Genomic DNA, 7,774 nt, shown 5'->3' with positions numbered 1-7,774 from the left:
ACTGAATAATAGAGTATTTAAACTCTGAGTAATAGAGTACTTAAACACTAAGTAATAGAGTACTTAAACACTGAATAATAGAGTGTTTAAACACTGAGTAATAGAGTACTTAAACACTGAGTAATGGAGTACTTAAACACTGAGTAATGGAGTACTTAAACACTGTGTAATAGAGTACTTAAACACTGAGTAATAGAGTATTTAAACACTGAGTAATAGAGTACTTAAACACTGAATAATAGAGTATTTAAACAATGAGTAATAGAGTACTTAAACACTGAATAATAGAGTATTTAAACTCTGAGTAATAGAGTACTTAAACATTGAGTAATGGAGTACTTAAACACTGAGTAATGGAGTACTTAAACACTGTGTAATGGAGTACTTAAACACTGAGTAATGGAGTACTTAAACACTGAGTAATAGAGTACATAAACACTGAGTGATGGAGTACTTAAACACTGAATAATAGAGTGTTTAAACACTGAGTAATAGAGTACATAAACACTGAGTGATGGAGTACTTAAACACTGAGTAATGGAGTACTTAAACACTGAGTAATAGAGTACTTAAACACTGAGTAATAGAGTACTTAAACACTGAGTAATGGAGTACTTAAACACTGAGTAATAGAGTACATAAACACTGAGTAATGGGGTACTTAAACACTGAGTAATAGAATACATAAACACTGAGTGATGGAGTACTTAAACACTGAGTAATGGAGTACTTAAACACTGAGTAATAGAGTACTTAAACACTGTGTAATAGAGTACTTAAACACTGAATAATAGAGGACTTAAACACTGAGTAATAGAGGACTTAAACACTGAATAATAGAGGACTAAAACACTGAGTAATAGAGTACTTAAACACTGTGTAATAGAGTACTTAAACACTGAGTAATAGAGTATTTAAACACTGAGTAATAGAGTACTTAAACACTGAATAATAGAGTATTTAAACACTGAGTAATAGAGTACTTAAACACTGAATACTAGAGTATTTAAACTCTGAGTAATAGAGTAGTTAAACACTGAGTAATAGAGTACTTAAACACTGAATAATAGAGTGTTTAAACACTGAGTAATAGAGTACTTAAACATTGAGTAATGGAGTACTTAAACACTGAGTAATGGAGTACTTAAACACTGTGTAATGGAGTACTTAAACACTGAGTAATGGAGTACTTAAACACTGAGTAATAGAGTACATAAACACTGAGTGATGGAGTACTTAAACACTGAGTAATGGAGTACTTAAACACTGAATAATAGAGTATTTAAACACTGAGTAATAGAGTACTTAAACACTGAATAATAGAGTATTTAAACTGTGAGTAATAGAGTACTTAAACACTGAGTAATAGAGTACTTAAACACTGAATAATAGAGTGTTTAAACACTGAGTAATAGAGTACTTAAACATTGAGTAATGGAGTACTTAAACACTGAGTAATGGAGTACTTAAACACTGAGTAATAGAGTACATTAACACTGAGTGATGGAGTACTTAAACACTGAGTAATGGAGTACTTAAACACTGAGTAATAGAGTACTTAAACACTGTGTAATAGAGTACTTAAACACTGAATAATAGAGGACTTAAACACTGAGTAATAGAGGACTTAAACACTGAATAATAGAGTACTTAAACACTGAGTAATAGAGTACGTAAACACTGTGTAATAGAGTACTTAAACACTGAGTAATAGAGTATTTAAACACTGAGTTATAGAGTACTTAAACACTAAATAATAGAGTATTTAAACACTGAGTAATAGAGTACTTAAACACTGAATAATAGCGTATTTAAACTCTGAGTAATAGAGTACTTAAACACTGAGTAATAGAGTACTTAAACACTGAATAATAGAGTGTTTAAACACTGAGTAATAGAGTACTTAAACATTGAGTAATGGAGTACTTAAACACTGAGTAATGGAGTACTTAAACACTGTGTAATGGAGTACTTAAACACTGAGTAATGGAGTACTTAAACACTGAGTAATAGAGTACATAAACACTGAGTGATGGAGTACTTAAACACTGAGTAATGGAGTACTTAAACACTGAGTAATAGAGTACGTAAACACTGAGTAATAGAGTACTTAAACACTGTGTAATAGAGTACTTAAACACTGAATAATAGAGGACTTAAACACTGAGTAATAGAGGACTTAAACACTGAATAATAGAGTACTTAAACACTGAGTAATAGAGTACGTAAACACTGTGTAATAGAGTACTTAAACACTGAATAATAGAGTATTTAAACACTGAATAATAGAGTACTTAAACACTGAGTAATAGAGTACTTAAACACTGAGTAATAAAGTATTTAAACACCGTGCAAAGAAGTACTTAAACACTGAGTAATGGAGTACTTAAACACTGAGTAATGGCGTACTTAAACACTGTGTAATGGAGTACTTAAACACTGAGTAATGGAGTACTTAAACACTGAGTAATAGAGTACATACACACTGAGTGATGGAGTACTTAAACACTGAGTAATGGAGTACTTAATCACTGTGTAATGGTGTACTTAAACACTGAGTAATGGAGGACTTAAACACTGAGTAATAGAGGACTTAAACACTGAATAATAGAGTACTTAAACACTGAGTAATAGAGTACTTAAACACTGTGTAATAGAGTACTTAAACACTGAGTAATAGAGTATTTAAACACTGAGTAATAGAGTACTTAAACACTGAATAATAGAGTATTTAAACACTGAGTAATAGAGTATTTAAACACTGAGTAATAGAGTACTTAAACACTGAATAATAGAGTATTTAAACACTGAGTAATAGAGTACTTAAACACTGAATAATAGAGTATTTAAACTCTGAGTAATAGAGTAGTTAAACACTGAGTAATAGAGTACTTAAACACTGAATAATAGAGTGTTTAAACACTGAGTAATAGAGTACTTAAACATTGAGTAATGGAGTACTTAAACACTGAGTAATAGAGTACATAAACACTGAGTGATGGAGTACTTAAACACTGAATAATAGAGTGTTTAAACACTGAGTAATAGAGTACTTAAACATTGAGTAATGGAGTACTTAAACACTGAGTAATGGAGTACTTAAACACTGTGTAATGGAGTACTTAAACACTGAGTAATGGAGTACTTAAACACTGAGTAATAGAGTACATAAACACTGAGTGATGGAGTACTTAAACACTGAGTAATGGAGTACTTAAACACTGAATAATAGAGTATTTAAACACTGAGTAATAGAGTACTTAAACACTGAATAATAGAGTATTTAAACTCTGAGTAATAGAGTACTTAAACACTAAGTAATAGAGTACTTAAACACTGAATAATAGAGTGTTTAAACACTGAGTAATAGAGTACTTAAACATTGAGTAATGGTGTACTTAAACACTGAGTAATGGAGTACTTAAACACTGAGTAATAGAGTACATAAACACTGAGTGATGGAGTACTTAAACACTGAGTAATGGAGTACTTAAACACTGAGTAATAGAGTACTTAAACACTGAGTAATAGAGTACTTAAACACTGTGTAATAGAGTACTTAAACACTGAATAATAGAGGACTTAAACACTGAGTAATAGAGGACTTAAACACTGAATAATAGAGTACTTAAACACTGAGTAATAGAGTACGTAAACACTGTGTAATAGAGTACTTAAACACTGAGTAATAGAGTATTTAAACACTGAGTAATAGAGTACTTAAACTCTGAGTAATAGAGTACTTAAACACTGAGTAATAGAGTACTTAAACACTGAATAATAGAGTGTTTAAACACTGAGTAATAGAGTACTTAAACATTGAGTAATGGAGAACTTAAACACTGAGTAATGGAGTACTTAAACACTGAGTAATAGAGTACATAAACACTGAGTGATGGAGTACTTAAACACTGAGTAATGGAGTACTTAAACACTGAGTAATAGAGTACTTAAACACTGAGTAATAGAGTACTTAAACACTGAGTAATGGAGTACTTAAACACTGAGTAATAGAGTACATAAACACTGAGTAATGGGGTACTTAAACACTGAGTAATAGAATACATAAACACTGAGTGATGGAGTACTTAAACACTGAGTAATGGAGTACTTAAACACTGAGTAATAGAGTACTTAAACACTGAGTAATAGAGTACTTAAACACTGTGTAATAGAGTACTTAAACACTGAATAATAGAGGACTTAAACACTGAGTAATAGAGGACTTAAACACTGAATAATAGAGGACTTAAACACTGAGTAATAGAGTACTTAAACACTGTGTAATAGAGTACTTAAACACTGAGTAATAGAGTATTTAAACACTGAGTAATAGAGTACTTAAACATTGAGTAATGGAGAACTTAAACACTGAGTAATGGAGTACTTAAACACTGAGTAATAGAGTACATAAACACTGAGTGATGGAGTACTTAAACACTGAGTAATGGAGTACTTAAACACTGAGTAATAGAGTACTTAAACACTGAGTAATGGAGTACTTAAACACTGAGTAATAGAGTACATAAACACTGAGTAATGGGGTACTTAAACACTGAGTAATAGAATACATAAACACTGAGTGATGGAGTACTTAAACACTGAGTAATGGAGTACTTAAACACTGAGTAATAGAGTACTTAAACACTGAGTAATAGAGTACTTAAACACTGTGTAATAGAGTACTTAAACACTGAATAATAGAGGACTTAAACACTGAGTAATAGAGGACTTAAACACTGAATAATAGAGGACTTAAACACTGAGTAATAGAGTACTTAAACACTGTGTAATAGAGTACTTAAACACTGAGTAATAGAGTATTTAAACACTGAGTAATAGAGTACTTAAACACTGAATAATAGAGTATTTAAACACTGAGTAATAGAGTACTTAAACACTGAATACTAGAGTATTTAAACTCTGAGTAATAGAGTAGTTAAACACTGAGTAATAGAGTACTTAAACATTGAGTAATGGAGTACTTAAACACTGAGTAATGGAGTACTTAAACACTGTGTAATGGAGTACTTAAACACTGAGTAATGGAGTACTTAAACACTGAGTAATAGAGTACATAAACACTGAGTGATGGAGTACTTAAACACTGAGTAATGGAGTACTTAAACACTGAATAATAGAGTATTTAAACACTGAGTAATAGAGTACTTAAACACTGAATAATAGAGTATTTAAACTCTGAGTAATAGAGTACTTAAACACTGAGTAATAGAGTACTTAAACACTGAGTAATAGAGTACTTAAACACTGAATAATAGAGTGTTGAAACACTGAGTAATAGAGTACTTAAACATTGAGTAATGGAGTACTTAAACACTGAGTAATGGAGTACTTAAACACTGTGTAATGGAGTACTTAAACACTGAGTAATGGAGTACTTAAACACTGAGTAATAGAGTACATAAACACTGAGTGATGGAGTACTTAAACACTGAGTAATGGAGTACTTAAACACTGAATAATAGAGTATTTAAACACTGAGTAATAGAGTACTTAAACACTGAATAATAGAGTATTTAAACTGTGAGTAATAGAGTACTTAAACACTGAGTAATAGAGTACTTAAACACTGAATAATAGAGTGTTTAAACACTGAGTAATAGAGTACTTAAACATTGAGTAATGGAGTACTTAAACACTGAGTAATGGAGTACTTAAACACTGAGTAATAGAGTACATAAACACTGAGTGATGGAGTACTTAAACACTGAGTAATGGAGTACTTAAACACTGAGTAATAGAGTACTTAAACACTGTGTAATAGAGTACTTAAACACTGAATAATAGAGGACTTAAACACTGAGTAATAGAGGACTTAAACACTGAATAATAGAGTACTTAAACACTGAGTAATAGAGTACGTAAACACTGTGTAATAGAGTACTTAAACACTGAGTAATAGAGTATTTAAACACTGAGTTATAGAGTACTTAAACACTAAATAATAGAGTATTTAAACACTGAGTAATAGAGTACTTAAACACTGAATAATAGCGTATTTAAACTCTGAGTAATAGAGTACTTAAACACTGAGTAATAGAGTACTTAAACACTGAATAATAGAGTGTTTAAACACTGAGTAATAGAGTACTTAAACATTGAGTAATGGAGTACTTAAACACTGAGTAATGGAGTACTTAAACACTGTGTAATGGAGTACTTAAACACTGAGTAATGGAGTACTTAAACACTGAGTAATAGAGTACATAAACACTGAGTGATGGAGTACTTAAACACTGAGTAATGGAGTACTTAAACACTGAGTAATAGAGTACGTAAACACTGAGTAATAGAGTACTTAAACACTGTGTAATAGAGTACTTAAACACTGAATAATAGAGGACTTAAACACTGAGTAATAGAGGACTTAAACACTGAATAATAGAGTACTTAAACACTGAGTAATAGAGTACGTAAACACTGTGTAATAGAGTACTTAAACACTGAGTAATAGAGTATTTAAACACTGAGTAATAGAGTACTTAAACACTGAATAATAGAGTATTTAAACACTGAGTAATAGAGTACTTAAACACTGAATAATAGAGTATTTAAATTCTGAGTAATAGAGTACTTAAACACTGAGTAATAGAGTACTTAAACACTGAATAATAGAGTATTTAAACACTGAATAATAGAGTACTTAAACACTGAGTAATAGAGTACTTAAACACTGAGTAATAAAGTATTTAAACACCGTGCAAAGAAGTACTTAAACACTGAGTAATGGAGTACTTAAACACTGAGTAATGGCGTACTTAAACACTGTGTAATGGAGTACTTAAACACTGAGTAATGGAGTACTTAAACACTGAGTAATAGAGTACATACACACTGAGTGATGGAGTACTTAAACACTGAGTAATGGAGTACTTAATCACTGTGTAATGGTGTACTTAAACACTGAGTAATGGAGGACTTAAACACTGAGTAATAGAGGACTTAAACACTGAATAATAGAGTACTTAAACACTGAGTAATAGAGTACTTAAACACTGTGTAATAGAGTACTTAAACACTGAGTAATAGAGTATTTAAACACTGAGTAATAGAGTACTTAAACACTGAATAATAGAGTATTTAAACACTGAGTAATAGAGTATTTAAACACTGAGTAATAGAGTACTTAAACACTGAATAATAGAGTATTTAAACACTGAGTAATAGAGTACTTAAACACTGAATAATAGAGTATTTAAACTCTGAGTAATAGAGTAGTTAAACACTGAGTAATAGAGTACTTAAACACTGAATAATAGAGTGTTTAAACACTGAGTAATAGAGTACTTAAACATTGAGTAATGGAGTACTTAAACACTGAGTAATGGAGTACTTAAACACTGTGTAATGGAGTACTTAAACACTGAGTAATGGAGTACTTAAACACTGAGTAATAGAGTACATAAACACTGAGTGATGGAGTACTTAAACACTGAGTAATGGAGTACTTAAACACTGAGTAATAGAGTATTTAAACACTGAGTAATAGAGTACTTAAACTCTGAGTAATAGAGTACTTAAACACTGAGTAATAGAGTACTTAAACACTGAATAATAGAGTGTTTAAACACTGAGTAATAGAGTACTTAAACATTGAGTAATGGAGAACTTAAACACTGAGTAATGGAGTACTTAAACACTGTGTAATGGAGTACTTAAACACTGAGTAATGGAGTACTTAAACACTGAGTAATAGAGTACATAAACACTGAGTGGAGTACTTAAACACTGAGTAATGGAGTACTTAAACACT

This window comes from Anarhichas minor, unplaced genomic scaffold, assembly GCF_050575085.1.
Source record: "Anarhichas minor isolate MPS153535 unplaced genomic scaffold, ASM5057508v1 ptg000066l, whole genome shotgun sequence".
Lineage (NCBI taxonomy): Eukaryota > Metazoa > Chordata > Actinopteri > Perciformes > Anarhichadidae > Anarhichas > Anarhichas minor.
Note: the sequence above shows the minus strand (reverse complement) of the source record.